General features: G+C 42.4%; 1 protein-coding gene across 2 annotated transcripts in view; it reads left to right on the top strand.

Moving 5' to 3' along the window:
* LUZP1 (leucine zipper protein 1) overlaps positions 1–16245 on the top strand; it is a 111377-nt gene that overhangs the window by 49791 nt on the left and 45341 nt on the right. For both annotated transcript variants that reach the window (XM_075853200.1, XM_075853199.1), the window contains exon 2: positions 14009–14069. The gene's annotated coding sequence lies outside the window, so the exon portion shown is untranslated. The remainder of the gene's footprint in view (positions 1–14008; positions 14070–16245) is intronic.

Here is a 16245-nt window from a genome sequence, read left to right as displayed (position 1 = left end):
ACGGAGCCTCTAACGCAGTTGTGAACCGGCCCCAGAAACAGGATATAATATCTTATTATTTATTGAAACTAATTGGTAGCTTTTGTTTGCTGATGAATAGGATGGAATGACATCACAAACAAGTGAGACACCGTGTGGCTGTGACATGATGGGACACTGTAGCCCTGGTTTTAATGGCCCATGGGATCCTAGGCAGAAAAAGTGAAAGCTGCTAGCGTGCTGTCCTACTCCTGTGGTAGCATGCCATTTATTCTCATAAGCAACCACAGACTGTAGATGCTGCGTTTTGTGATGCCCCACGAAAAATAGGGCACCTCTAAGGGAACATAGTCCAAACTTGAGTAATATGTGAGAGCTTGGATTCTTCTCTGTGCCTATTCGTAATAATATATATGGATGGTTATACTGCCTGGCTTCATAATTCTCTGCAATTGTTTTTGTTACTTGCCTGGCCAGCATGCAAGGGTTAATATAATGCATGTAGTTATTTTAAAAGGAAATTAATCACTTCTAGAACAAAGCTTAGTAGCTGGAAAAATATGCAGACAAATCGCTCCGACCAGACCTCGAAACTTCCTGCGCTGCCAAGTCTCTTCTCCATAACAAATGGACAAAAAAGGAATTAGGAAGTATGTGAATCATGAATGTAAAATTGTATGTCACGAGATGTGTTGGGACGTGTAGGATATTTCTGCTACTTTTGGGCTTTAGAAATGATTAAAAACGTGCGCAGTGATTAGCTGCATTAAAATCCAGTATAAGGGTATATTCACACAGTGCGAGTTTGATGCAGTTTTTGAAGCTACAGCCTGAAGTGAATTAAATAAAGAATTTTAGAACCTCTTCTATATACTTATCCATCCTTTTACGATACACTCCTGGTTTTGGCTTCAAAAACTGCATGAACTGTAATGTGTGAATAAGTTCTAACTGATATTTGACAATTGTTATTTTAAAGCCAAAGTTAGAAATAACTGCGGGATCTATTAATAGAGTCTCCAAGGCTCTGGGTGAATTTTATTATTTATCCTAGATAGACTTATGTTGACCATAGACATATTGATTTGTGTTAATGGATAAACTATTAGATTTATTTTTTCTTCTTTCAAAGTTCACACAATAATTTTTAGATTGTCGTTTTACAATACATACTTGGTCACCTACTAAAGATCCACAAGCAGCATATTCATTGTCCCCTAACAGTAAGGCCCTATGCACATGAACATGTTTTTGTGGCCACATTTCACCCGGACCGCAAAGGCTCATTGAAATCAATGTGTGCACGGTCCGTGATTTGTGCGCGGCCCGCGGGTGACACTCTGCGGCCGTCCATGCCACAATCACGGGCCGTGCACATGGCTACAGTTGTGTACATGAGGCCTTAGCTGCTATTTCTAATTCAGCAAATTGCCATACACACGTCATGGTTCCAGTCAAAGGGGCTTTACATTGCCCAATTGGCTTCAAGAAACACTCCAATGTATTCTACAGCCAGCCCAACATGCGTTTGCTTCTTGCTATGGATGGGACACTACTGGAATGCTGTGCCGTACTAAAAACTTTGCATAGCTGGAATTATAGTTCACAACTTGACAAAAATGCCTATCCCCTCTGTAGTCTACTTCCTTCTAGCATGCAGTGACTGGAAATGGGAATGTGATATCTTTCTGTGACTCATACTTGATATATGACTCGCTTCCACAGCTCCACCCGCTTATTCAGTGGAACAACCGATTGTGTCCTAAAGTTATGAAATCTGAGGGTTATGACATAGAAGTTAGTGAAAGAGGCACTGCCCGCCTGGTATGAGGTAATATGCATTGCGCAAATTTATTGCAACACTGCTTTGACCCTCTGGTGATGCTTCTGTTTGAGGCCATGTCTGAAGGAGCTCTGATATTTAGTGATCCAGCCAGACAGTTGACCTATACTACGTATGTGAAATAGCGGGAATTGAACCAGCTTCCCTCCATTGCAGCCTCCTCTGTTTTGAAAAATGTTATCCTTGCTAAGGGATAGGTAGGGGGCTAAAACCACGTATGCTGTTCAGTATGCTAGGTTATTGGGCTGTGCCAACAACCAATTGCCAAGTGGTAACTAAACCTCTTTTCGACCACTATAGTAATTAATAAAAATAATAATTTAGAAACGCCCGACCACATTGGTCTGCTCCCTACCCCTTAGCTCAAAATGGATTAATTTGGGTAGCAGTTTTAGTTCTGTAAACGTTCTAATGCAAGGTGATTTATAATTCACGCTGTTTTTAAGATAAAATGTTACTTCAGGTTGGAGTAAATCGGCAGTCATGAGCAGCGAGGCTATACAGAGGCAGAGCAATAGGCATTCTATATGCCACTGTACAAGAGGAGGAGCAGAAGACTATAGGGGCCATATTTCGGTTCTGTAAAACTCGAAGGTTGTATGAAGTCGTAATAAGCTTGTGTGCACAAGGTCTTACATTAATTTATTTGACTGCAAAACTGCATGCCTTTCGGCTAGTTCACACATAGGTTTTTTTTTTTTTTTACAAAGGAACCACGTTGGAATATGTGCCAAAAAACAGCCGAAACCGCGGTAAGAAAAAGCAGCATGCTCTTACTTGCTGTTGTTCTGCCTCTGACCTCCTATTGAAATCAATGGGAAGCAGAGAAAACTGTTTTCGCAGCATTTTTTGCCTGCGGCACTCAATGGCTGCAGGCGAAAAACGCCACAAAAACAGCAGCTAGAAAGTGCAGGCAGGACCAAATCTGCCTCCATTTTTTAAGGAATTTTGAGGCAGATTTTGCCTGCAAAAAAAACTCCATGTGGACAGGGCCTTTGAATGTAGCCGCGGACAAAGGCCCGCTCTATTTATTTTAAGGTGGGGGAAAAATCCGGTGCCCATGGTTTTCGTTTGTCTCTTGTGCATCGGACCCGTCGTTTTGGCGGAAGCAATAGCAAAGTCGACTACGCTATTGCTTCTGGCAAAACGACAGAACTGGTGCACAACAGATACAAACTGAAACCATGGGCACCGGATCAGTCACCATTGAAATCAATGGTGATATCGCTTCTCGGCCTTTTGGCTAAGATCAAGTGTAGTACTTGCTCAAGCTGAGGTTAGTAATCATCCCTGCCGGTGGTTGATGGGCCATCGTAGGGGGATGACAGAACACCGAGGTGAGGGCAGGGAATCACAACGGTCATCACTCTGGTGTACGCACTTGGTTTAAAGGTACCATTTGTATGTGACCAGGCGACTGCCGGATCGAGGTCAGGAGGTCGGGTAGTTTGAAAGCCCGAGTTGCTATGTGCCCCAGGGCTGGTGACCCTGGGGTGCCCTAACTCACTGGGGGTGGGAACCCACTGAGTGAAGGCACATTTGCACGCACTCTTCTTTCACACTTAAGCACACACCTTTATTCTCCTGGCCTTCTGGCTGGGAGATGAGGAATTTTTTATACCTGGCGGATGTCCAGGCTGTATCACAGCGCACATCCACTTATTTAATTTTGTTTTTCACTGTGTTTGTCACGTTTTGTCACAAGGATTTTGGGATGCGGTGCCCTTTTGGGACTCTCCTGAGGTCTAGGGGGAAAATGTGTGGCCATCTGGTTCAGTTTTCCCCTGCAACCAGGCCTCCCTTCTTCGGAGGGGAGGTGCAACTTGGATGCAGGCTCCTAGGTGGACACTGGGGTGGCAGCCCAGGTAGAAGCCTAGGAGTGTATTTGGGTCTCTCTAAGCTTCGGCGAGGGGGGATCATCGATCCTTGATCCTCTAGGCCTATGGTTTGGAGGGTCAGGGAATGGTTATGCAGGGTCTCTCTCTTTTAAGAGAAGGGCTGCGATAGACCGCATCCTTGTGCACTTTTTGTGTGGCACCTCTGCACTTTTTATGCACTTGGGTGATGGACAGCACAGCTCGGGCTTATAAAAAATAAAAAAAAAATCAATGGTGATGGAAACGGACACCTGGTTTTTGTCTGTCAGTTTGTGTCCGTTCACGGTCCCGTTCTGACGGAAAGCTCTGACGGAGCGTCAGAACGGGACCCCAACGCAGATGTGAACAGAGCCTTCGCGCCCATTAAGTTAGTCATCCGTGCAGAGTACAGGACTTTTTCCCTGTTCAAAAAAACTGTCACCAATGATGAAAAATAACCCATTTGTTAAGACAATGTAAAACGGATACAAACTGATTGTAATCGTCCGTTATTTTGATTTCACTGGTATTTTTAACGGATCCGTTCTGTTTTTATCCTTCTGATCTACAAACAGATCGGAGTAACGGATTATACAACGCAGGTGTGAACTTGGCCTCACATTAATGTTTTGAAATAAGGGCCTGTTCACATCACCGTTCATTTCCGTTCCGGGGTTCCGTCGGAGGTTTCCGTCGGGTGAACCCCGCAACGGAAAGTGAAACTCAAAGCACAGCACCGGTTTTCCGACGGAATCAATAGCGTAGTCGACTCCGCTATTGATTCCGTCGGAAAACTGGAAACCAGCCGGAATGGTGACGAACGGAAAGCATTAGCGATGTTTCCGTCACCATTGAGATCAATGGTGACTGAAACGGAAGCTGTGCTGTCAGTTTCACTTTCCGTTGCGGGGTTCACCCGACGGAAACCTCTGACTGAACTCCGGAATGGAAATGAACGGTGATGTGAACAGGCCCTAAGAACAACTTTTGAAGAACAATGTTTGAAATAAGAATAGCCTTTTTGCCTATTACATCCTACTTGTATTTTTTCCTGTGTTTTCTAGACTGTGATGGAAGTGGTAGGTCTATTGAAGGTTTTGCTTGGACATATATTATATACTGCGTTCCCCTCCCCCTTTTTTTTTTTTTTCCCCTTGCATTCTTCTAGTGACAAGTTGGGCTTCCTGTTAAGTGAGGCTAAAACAAAAAAGGGTCAGGATGTGAGTAGGGCAAAGCTAATGTACAGAAAGTCGCCTCCCGACAAGATGTAGTGTACAAGTATAGCAACTTTTTTTTTTATTTCCTCTTTGTCGTCAAATGGCAAGCAGCAAGTATGTTTTTGTGTTTGATAGGGACATCAGTCCCTATCTCTAACTTATTTGTTGTAATTGCATTGATAAACAAAATTATGTTTAGTGTGAACAACATATTAATCATGTATATATTGTTATACATTGTTTTCAGACACTTCTGTTAAACAAAACTGTCCAGTGATCATTTATTTGAATGCTGAGCGATTTTTGCCAAAAACTAAAATCCTCTATTCATTTTTCCAACCCCATGGTCGATTTTCGGTTTTGAATCTCGATTTTTCTTATTACTGTTAAACAAACTGAAAAAAATACCAATAATTTAATAATTTTCTTGATATAATTTTTTTTCTTTTTAACATATACTAGTCCTTCTCAATGAATTAGAATATCATCAAAAGTTAATTGATTTCAGTAATTCAATTCAAAAAGTGAAACTCCTATATTATATAGATTCATTACACACAGAGTGATCCATTTCCAGCATTTTTCTTTTAACCCCTTCCCGCTCCTTGACGTACTATTACGTCATGGCAGCTGTATCGTTCGCGCTCCATGCCGTAATAGTACGTCTCGGGAGTAACGGCCGTTTCGGCCGTCCTCCCGACACATACAGGAGCTGTGACGCTGCTGTCTTGTTCAGCAGCTGTCACAGCTCCTACAGCGGGGACCGATCGCTGTGTCCCCGCTGATTAACCCCTTAAAAGCCGCGTTCTATAGAGATCGCGGCTTTTTAGGGGTTAAGCTGCCATCGCCGGCCTGCTACGCGATAGCGGCCGGCGATGGTGACTATGGCAACCGGACACCAAACAATGGCGTCCGGCTATGCCATAGACGGAAGCCTAGTGGGTCCTGACAACGTCAGGACCCACTATGCTTGCTGTCAGTGAGTAGCTGACAGTTCTAATACACTGCACTACGCATGTAGTGCAGTGTATTAGAATAGCGATCAGAGCCTCCTGCCCTCATGTCCCCTAGTGGGACAAAGTAATAAAGTGAAAAAAAAGTTAAAAAAAGATGTGTAAAAATAAGAAAATAAAAGATTTAAAAGTAATAAAAGTAAAAATCCCCCTTTTCCCTTATCAGTCCTTTATTATTAATAAAAATATATAAACAAACAAATAAACTATACATAATTGGTATCGCCGCGTCCGTAACGGCCTGAACTACAAAATTATTTCATTATTTATCCCGCACGGTGAACGCCGTAAAATAAAATAATAATAAACCGTACCACAATCACAATTCTTTGGTCACTTCACCTCCCAAAAAATGGAATAAAAAGAGATCAAAAAGTCGCATGCACCTAAAAATGGTACTGATCAAAACTACAGTTCGTTACGCAAAAAATAAGTCCTCGCACGGCTTTATTGATTGAAAAATAAAAACGTTCTGGCTCTTAGAATAAGGTAACACAAAAAGTGAATGATTGTTTACAAAACGTATTTTATTGTGCAAACGCCATAAGACATAAAAAAAAACTATAAACATCTGGTATCGCCGTAATCGTATCGCCCCGCAGAATAAAGTGAATATGTCATTTATAGCGCACGGTGAACGCTGTAAAAAAAAACGAAAAAAAAACAATAGTAGAATTGCTGTTTTTTAGTCACCACGCCACCTAAAAATAGAATAAAAACTGATCAAAAAGCCGCATGCACCCCAAGAAAACTACAATGGATTCCTCAAGGGGTCTAGTTTCCAAATTGGGGTCACTTTTGGGGGGTTCCCAATGTTTTGGCACCACAAGACCTCTTCAAACCGGACATAGTGCCTAATAAAAAAGAGGCCTCAAAATCCACTGGGTGCTCCTTTGCTTCGGAGGCCGATGCTTCCGTCCATTACCGCCCAAGGGCCACATGTGGGATATTTCTCTAAACTGCAGAATCTGGGTAATAAGTATTGAGTTGCGTTTCTCTGATAAATCCTTTTGTGTTATAAAAAAAATGGTATAAAGAGGATTTTCTGACAAAAAAATAAAGTAAATTTCACCTCTACTTTGCTCTAAATTTTTGTGAAACACCTAAAGGGTTCATAAACTTTCTACATGCTGTTGTGAATACTTTGAGGGGTCTAGTTTCTAAAATGGGGTATTTGATAGGGGTTTCTAATATATGGGCCCCTCAAAGCAACTTCAGAACTGAACTGGAACCTAAAAAAATTAATATATGAGGCAATACTTCGCTTCTTACATTATACTGATAATGAGTCGTGCCCACCCCGAGATTACCCCAGTTTTGACCGTTTGTATAAACGGAGACCCCTATTAGACCGTTCCAGTGCCCGGTTTTCCCAAGCATACACCCCCGAGAAGTGTATTTCTATTGATGAGTCCCTGGTACATTTTAAAGGGAGGGTTCAATTCCGCGAGTACCTGCCGGGTAAGAGGGCAAGGTATGGCGTGAAGATGTATAAGCTGTGAGAGTGCATCAGGGTATACCTACAGGTTTAGGATATATGAAGGAAAGGCCACCCCCAAACCAGACTGCATCCTGGACTACAATAGGTACATGGGAGGGATGGACTTGTAAGATCAAGCCCTGAAGCCCTACAGCGCCATGCGGTGTGGTATAAGAAGCTGGCCGGGCACATCATACAGATGGCTTTGTACAATGCGTACGTGCTACGTCGATGTGCAGGCCAGACGGGAACTTTCCTGGAATTTCAAGAGGTGATTATCAAGAACCTAATCTTTAGGGACCAAGAAGGGGGGGCACCCAGTACTTCTGGAAGCGAGCCCACACGCATCGTACCAGGGCAACACTTTCCAGGGGAAGTTCCCCAAACTGGCAAGAAGGGAAAAAGTCAAAAGAGGTGCAAAGTCTGCTATAAGAGGGGGATAAGGGAGGACACAATATATCAATGTGACACGTGTCCCGAATAACCAGAGCTCTGTATGAAAGTGTTTTAAAATTTATCATACATCCCTTGGTTTATAATTTACCCCAATTTTACTTACCCTGATGCACTCCGCACAGCTTATCCCCCCTCGTCTTTCCCCTCTGGGCCCTGCTGTGTGTCCAGGCAGCTGATAACAGCCACATGTAGGGTATTGCCATACCCGGGAGAACCCACATTACAGTTTATGGGGTGTAGGTCTCCGGTCAAAATGGTCACTACACCTCTAGATGAATGCCTTAAGGGTGTAGTTTTTAAAACGGGGTCACTTCTTGCGGGTTTCAACTGTACTGGTACCTCAGGGGCTTCTGCATACATGACTTCGCACTAGAAAATCCCGAGTAGGCCAAATGGTGGTCCTTTCCTTCTGAGCCCTCCCATGGGCCCAAACGGCAGTTTATCACAACAAATGGGGTATTGCGGCACTCAGAACAAATTGTGCAACAGAATGGGGTATTTTGTTTCTTGTGAAAATAAGAAATTTTCAGCCAAAACTACATATTATTTGACAAAAATAATTTTGTTTTCATTCCCAGCCCAATTCAAATAAGTTCTGTGAAGAAACTATGGGGTCTAAATGGTCACATTACCCATAAATGAATTCCTTGAGGGGTGTAGTTTCCAAAATGGGGTCACTTCTGGTGGGTTTCCATTGCTTTGATACCTCTGGGGCTCTGCAAATGCGACATGGCACACGAAAACCAAACCAGCAAAATCTGTACTCCAAAGAACACACAGCGCTCCTTCCCTTCTGAGGCCTCCCATGGGCCCAAACGGCAGTTTATTGCCACAAATGGGGTATTGATGCACTCAGGAGAAATTGGGCAACAAAATTGAGTATTTTGTTCCCTGTGAAAATAAGAAATTTTGGTAAAAAATTACATCTTATTGGAAAAAATGACATTTTTTTAATGTCACAGCCCAATTGAAATAGGTGCTGTGAAAAAACTGTGCGGTCAAAATGCTAACAACAACCATAAATGAATTCCTTGAGGGGTGTAGTTTCCAAAATGGGGTCACTTTTGGTGGGTTTCCATTGCTTTGATACCTCTGAGGCTCTGCAAATGCGACATGGCACCCGAAAACCAATCCAACAAAATCTGGACTCCAACAAACATATAGCGCTCCTTTCCTTCTGAGCCCTCCCATGTGCCCAAACGGCAGTTTATCACCACAAATGGGGTACTGCCACACTAAGGACAAATTGGGCAACAAAATGGGGTATTTTGTTCCCTGTGAAAATAAGAAATTTTGATCACAAATGACATTTTATTGGAAAAAATGACATTTTTTTCATTTCAGAGCCCAATTCAAATACGTGCTGTGAAAAAAATGTGCGGTCAAAATGGTAACAACAACCCTAAATGAATTCCTTGAGGGGTGTAGTTTACAAAATGGGGTCACTATTGGGGGATTCCTACTGTTTTGACACCTCAACACCTCTTCAAACCTGGCATGCTGCCTAAAATATATTCTAATAAAAAAGAGGACTCAAAATGCACTAGGTGCTTCTTTGCTTCTAGGGCTTGTCTTTTAGTCCACGAGCGCAGTAGGGCCACATGTGGGACATTTCTAAAAACGGCAGAATCTGGACAATACATATATAGTAGTGTTTCTCTGGTAAAACCTTCTTTGTTACAGAAAAAAAAATGAATAAAATTGAAATTCAGCAAGAAAAATGAAATTTGCAAATTTCACCTCCACTTTGCTTTAATTCCTGTGAAATGCCTGAAGGGTTAAAAAACTTTATAACTGCTGTTTTGAATACTTTGAGGGGTCTAGTTTTTAAAATGGGGTGTTTTATCAGGGTTTCTAATACATAGGCCCCACAAAGCCACTTCAGAACTCAAGAGGTACCTTAAAAAAAAGGCTTTTGAAATTTTCTTAAAAATATGAGAAATTGCTGTTTATGTTCTAAGCCTTGTAACGTCCAAGAAAAATAAAAGAATGTTCAAAAAACGATGCCAATCTAAAGTAGACATATGGGAAATGTGAACTAGTAACTATTTTGGGTGGTATAACCGTCTGTTTTACAAGCAGATGCATTTAAATTCTGAAAAATGCAATTTTTTTCAAAATTTTCTCTAAATTTTGCAATTTTTCACCAATAAACACTGAATATATCGACCAAATTTTATCACGAACATGAAGCCCAAAGTGTCACGAGAAAACAATCTCAGAATCGCTTGGATAGGTTTAAGCATTCCGACGTTATTACCACATAAAGTGAAATATGTCAGATTTGAAAAATGGGCTCTGAGCCTTAAGGCCAAAACTAGGCTGCGTCCTTAAGGGGTTAATGTTGATGATTATGGTAACCGTTAATGAAAACCCCAAATTTAGTGTCTCCGAAAATTAGAATATTAAATAAGCTCAATTTCAAAAATGATTTTTAATACAGAAATGTTGTCCTACTGAAAAGTATGTCCAGTATATGCCCTCAATACTTGGTCGGGGCTCCGACTGCATGAATTACTGCATCAATGAGGCGTGGCATGGACGCAATCAGCCTGTGGCACTGCTGTGGTGTTATGGAAGCCCAGGTTGCTTTGATAGCGGCCTTCAGCTCGTCTGCATTGTTGGGTCTGGTATCTCTCATCTTCCTCTTGACAATACCCTATAGATTCTCTATGGGGTTTAGGTCAGGCGACTTTGCTGGCCAATCAAGCACAGTGATACTGTGGTTATTAAACCAGGTATTGGTACTTTTGGCTGTGTGGACAGTTGCCAAGTTCTGCTGGAAAATGAAATCAGCATCTCCAGAAAGCTGGTCTGTGCTCTGGACTTGATATAACACAGTGGGCCAACACCAGCAGATGACATGGCTCCCCAAACCATCACTGACTGTGGAAACTTCACACTGCACCGCAAGCAACTTGGATTGAAGCCTCTCCACTCTTCCTCCAGACTCTGGGGTCTTGATTTCCAAATGAACTGCAAAATTTACTTTCATCTGAAAACAGGACATTGGACCACTGAGAAACCGTGTTGGTCCACCGTGTTATATCAAGTCCAGAGTCAACGCAGCCGTCTACCAGGAAATTTTAGATCACTTCTTGCTTCTCTCTGCTGACGAGCTTTAGAGATTCTGATTTCATTTTACAGCAGGACCAGGCAGATAGCGCCAAGTGGGCAATTTGGGGAGAGATTACATTAGTGTCTGAAGTTTGAGCAGGACACTGTGCAGTACCCGCTCCAAGATGGTGTTTTAAATAAACGACACAAGGCCAGTCACACCACCATAATCGTGCCGTGTCCTGACCACGGTACATGTGAACGGGACTCTTGGCATCAGTCATTTAGTTTTTCATGCCCGTTTTGCATCCGTGTCTCCAAACCTTCATCCATTTCCAGCCCGTTTCACGGCACGATCACGGTCGTGTGAAATGGAAGAGGCAGAGCTGGGACAGAACCGGGCGCGGACCAGGCAGGTGACTAGACAGAGCTTACTCCTGCAGGACGGCGCCACTAGGGAATAGATTTAACCATTCTGTTAAAAAAATACAGAATAGTCAGAGGCATTGAGGGCGAATTAATCAAATTAATTTGATCGCCCAGTCCTGCGTCCAAATAATATGTTCAGTCCAGGGGAGAAGTCCCTTCTAGTGCGCTAACTCTTATTGGCTGGCCTGCACAATGAATCCGCCGCTTGTGTACAAGAGGATCCTGGCGACGGACTAAGATACTTTGCTTGTGTGTCCATAGGCACTGGACACAATAGGTGGGTGCTCTGAGAAGGAATTTAAAAGCACACCAGGGATTGCAAGAAGTATGTAACTGCAATGTCTTGGAGCATTTATTTTTTTAAAACAACAAACAATTCTTCCAAGTGAAATGTTCTGTTTTGCGTGATCTAACGGATTTCAGCAGTCTGTCACTTTATTTTCTTAAGTGAATCTGTTTTTGAGAACGCAGTGCCGCCAAAGAGGAGTCCAGCCTATTCATGAGCTTCCACTCCGCCAACTCTATGCTGATTGACAGATGTCTCCCTATTGATGTGCATATTACTGTCATCTTTGGCGTCACTACCCGGGCTCTTTATGTAAGTTCTCAGAAACAGCTAAGTGACAGTCCATGTGTCTGTCACTACATTATGTTGCACTCTGAGGAAAAAAACAAGCCATTGTAAGAAACAAAACTGCCTCTAATATGAGAGCGATATGGCTAGCATAAATAAACCAAAATCAATCAATTAAAATTACTTCGCAGGATAGGTGAAAAATGTATTCACTAAAACATAATTTAATAAGGTGTAAAACTAAAATATTTACAAAACCATTAGAATTTCTAAAGTGTATTGCATCTAAATTTATGCAAATGGATCATATGAGCGAGAACATCCGTGTCACTGATGTAATATTATATGATTTATTATGGATTATCTGGTACAATGTAATAATTGAAGAGCTATTTTAAGTTGAATTGCTTTTCACACTGCACAATCCGCATCCAGTTGTGGTGAAATACTACTTATGTGCGGTTTCATTGAAGAGCTAAAAAAAAAAAAAACTAGTTGTGAGCATCATTTTGTTGCATTCTTATTTCCACTTCCCTCCACACCTAGAATAGTGAATGTGAAGGGAAGGGCTCGTAAGCTGAGCCACACATTAGACGACTTGCCATTTCCCGTTGGTCTGTGAGGGTTGTCATTCTGGGTGACGATGGCATAAGTAACCTGCAATGCTGACAATTGGCAGAGGACCTCTGCCTTGTTCTGTGACATGGGCTTCTATTAATGGGGGCGCACATCTGTTATTTGGGGTGGACAATATTATTACTACAGAGAGAGACGAGGCAGCACTTCCAAAACAAATAGGAATTTTATTCACCGACCAGTGCGACGTATCAGTCCAACAGGACCTTTCTCGTGCCTCAGGCTTGAGATAGGTCCTGTTGGACTGAAACGTCGCACTGGTCGGTGAATAAAATTCCTATTTGTTTTGGAAGTGCTGCCTCGTCTGTCCTTTGTGGATACCAGTTGTGGGACTTTGGATCAGGTTCCCTTGAGGCGTGCACCTGCTATTTTGCACTGATCTCTGGTGCTGTGATAATCAATCCTTGTCTTAATAGTAATACTAAGCCCCAAATGAGCATAGATTTAAATGAATAGAATATGTCTGCTCAGCTCCGCCTGTTCTATAACATACTGCCTTCATATAGTACAGCATGTTCAATGTGACAGGTTCCCTTTAAATAATACGGCTAGATATTTTTCCAATAACCATATAGGCATTAAAAATGATTTTTCCGGAGCTGTTACACCGTCCACCAAAGCCTCAGAAGGACACACCAGATGATTAAAGTTAAGGTTTCAGACAAAGTATTTGTCTTTAGAAAAATGCTCCTCCGCTTTGGAATGTGTACATTGTATGTTGTGCAAATGGCCTCTGGAGTATGCGTGGCAAAAGAAATCTGTGAAAAATGTCTGGTCCACTCGCCATCCGCTGTATAGTTGTACCAAAGTTCTGAATAGTTCTGTATGTAGACTATGCACACTCTGCAAGGTAAGGCTGGATTCACACAAGCATGTTCGGTCCGTAAAGGACGGAACGTATTTCGGCCGCAAGTCCCGGACCGAACACACTGCAGGGAGCCGGGCTCCTAGCATCCTAGTTATGTACGACGCTAGAAGTCGCTGCCTCGCTGCGGGACAACTGTCCCGTACTGTAATCATGTTTTCAGTACGGGACAGTAGTTCCACGGAGAGGCAGGGACTCCTAGCGTCGTAAATAACTATGATGCTAGGAGCCCGGCTCCCTGCACTGTCGGTCCGGGACTTGCGGCCGAAATACGTTCCATCCTTTACGGACCGAACATGCTCGTGTGAATCCAGCCTTACACGGACTCCTTTTACCACTCCCGATCTATGTACTTATCTAAACTTGAGTCCTGTTACAATGAAGTGTGGCGTGCTAAATGGCAAATTTCTTCTCTCTAGTGCGGTGTTCTAGAAATAGGCAGTTATTTTACCTCCAGATACATCCGATTGAAATCCTCTTGGGCTGTGTAACTGTTAGTACCTTTTTGTCTACATGGGTGTCACCACCTGGTGCTGTATGTTTGACCTACGCGCTAATAATTTCCTCTACTTGATATATACGTGCTTCGTTTATCTTTTGCAGATCGAGAGAGAACGGATGTGTACTGGGCCTGCTCGTAACTGGAATGTATAACGCATGACGGGTATGTACCCTGTGGTGTTTTGTATTTACTTACCAACTATTTTATTTTATTTTTTTTTTATTCATTTTTTTTCTTTTAGGCAAATGTAACAAATTTAAGGTATTTTATAGATGGTTATAACTATCCATTTTAACATGCTTCAGCAAAGTTTACTGCAATAGGCCTTACATGCTTTCAGTGGTGTCACTGGGCAATTGCCTTTTTGACTTCTGAACATAGATAACTTGTAGTTTAAAAAGTGTACATACAGTGCTGTGAACAAGTATTTGCTCCTCACCTGATTTCTTTTATTGTAGCTAATTTGTCACACTTTAAATGTTTTAGATCATTCAACTAATTTTAATATAAAATAAAGACATGAGTAACCATCCCCCTCCCTTACACTAAACCTAATAACTGGTTGTGCCACACTTGGCAGTAACCACTTCTATCAAACGTTTGTGATCACTTGCGATGAATCTTTTACGTCGCTGTGGGGGAATTTCTGCCCACTCTTTGCAGAATTGTTTGAAATTTGGCTACATTGGAGGGTTTTCAGGCATGAACTGCCTGTTTATGGTCTTGCCACAGAATCTAAATGGTACTCAAGTCAAGACTATGACTCGGCCACTGCAATACCTTAATTTTTGTTTCTTTTGAGCCGTTCAGAGGTATACATGCTTGTGTGCTTCGGATCATTGTCTGGCTGCATAACCCAACTGCACTTAAGCGTTCGATCACGAACTGAAGGTAGACCTTCTCCTTCAGGATTTTCTGATAGAGAGCAGGATTCATGGTTCCATTAATTATGACGAGTGGTCCAGGTCCTGCAGAAGCAAAGCAGCCCCAGCTTTACTCGATCACAACCATGTTTGACTGTTGGTATGATGTTCTTATGGTGGAACGCGGTGTTCGCTTTACGCCAGATATGAGACCCATGTCTCCAAAAATATTACACCTTTTTTGTCTTGGTCATTTAGATGTTTTTTTTCAGTAGTGGTTTGCGGCTTGCAACTCTCCCAAGGATGCCGTTTTTCCCCAGTGTCTGTCTCCTTGTGGGATTGTGTACGTTAAACTTAACGGAGGCAAGTGAGGCCTGCAGTTCTTTTAGAGGTTTGTCTGGTTCTTTTGTGAACTTTTGGATGTCGTCGATGCGCTGTTGGTGAAATTTGGGTAGTCCAACCACTCCTGGGAAGTTTTACCACTGTTCCAAGTTTTTTCCATTTGTGGATAATGTAGTTTGCTGGAGTTCCATAACCTTAGCAGTGGCTTTGTAACCCTTTCAAGACTGGTATATTTCACTGAATTTGTTTGGCATCTGTATTTGAATCTCTAGAACGCGGGCCGCATGAGGAGAGAGCAGGCTGAAGGAGGAATTCGCTGGCGCTCCTTCATGACGTCATGAAGGAGCGAAGTCGGTAGATGGTAGTTGATCAATGGCCACACAGCCCTCTGTAGATATTGCCCCCCACACCCCCCAGTCCCGGATTCTGGGCGGTGTCCCGGCAGCCGGGGGTATGCCCCGCTGTCAACTGTATCTGTGTCTTCAGGACGCAGATGCAGTTGAACCCAATGCTGAAGCAGGGAACAGTCCGCTTCAGAATTAGTTCAGAGCAGAGGGAGCTCCTCCACTCGCCAAAGACTCCCAGGGCACAGCGCTACTTTAAGCCCTGTGCCCGGGGAAGCCCTTGACGTCACTGTCCATATATACTCTTAAGGACTTTATAAAATGTTAGACAACTTTGCAGAAATTGGTTTCTGAACACAGATAAATTACATATTGTCGAGTACAAATGGGTCTCTGACTTTTCTACTAAAGGGAGGGGGGGTGATCTATAAAAAAAAAAACATTCAGTAGATCTGTCAATAACCATTCTAATGTGATTCATATTGTACAATGATAATTGTTGCTCTATATCTACGATAAGTATGTTTAAATCCCTTTATGACTGCTAGTGTTTGTTAAAAGAATTCAAACACATTTACAATAGGGTTCATTACGGTCAATTGGATTGGCGGAACAGGTTTATTTTATCCTTTTTTTATTATTTTTATCCTCTAACTTCTTTACCTAAATTTATGTTCAAGATAAATGTTTGACAGCTGTCAAGTTAGGCCTCGTGCACATGACTGTGCATTTGCAGCTGTATACTGTCCGCATTTGCGGAGAGTATAGAACACATTCTATCTTGTGGGC

This window comes from Rhinoderma darwinii, chromosome 2 (genome assembly GCF_050947455.1).
Source record: "Rhinoderma darwinii isolate aRhiDar2 chromosome 2, aRhiDar2.hap1, whole genome shotgun sequence".
NCBI lineage: Eukaryota > Metazoa > Chordata > Amphibia > Anura > Rhinodermatidae > Rhinoderma > Rhinoderma darwinii.
Note: the sequence above shows the minus strand (reverse complement) of the source record. Positions and strands in the feature narration are given on the sequence as shown.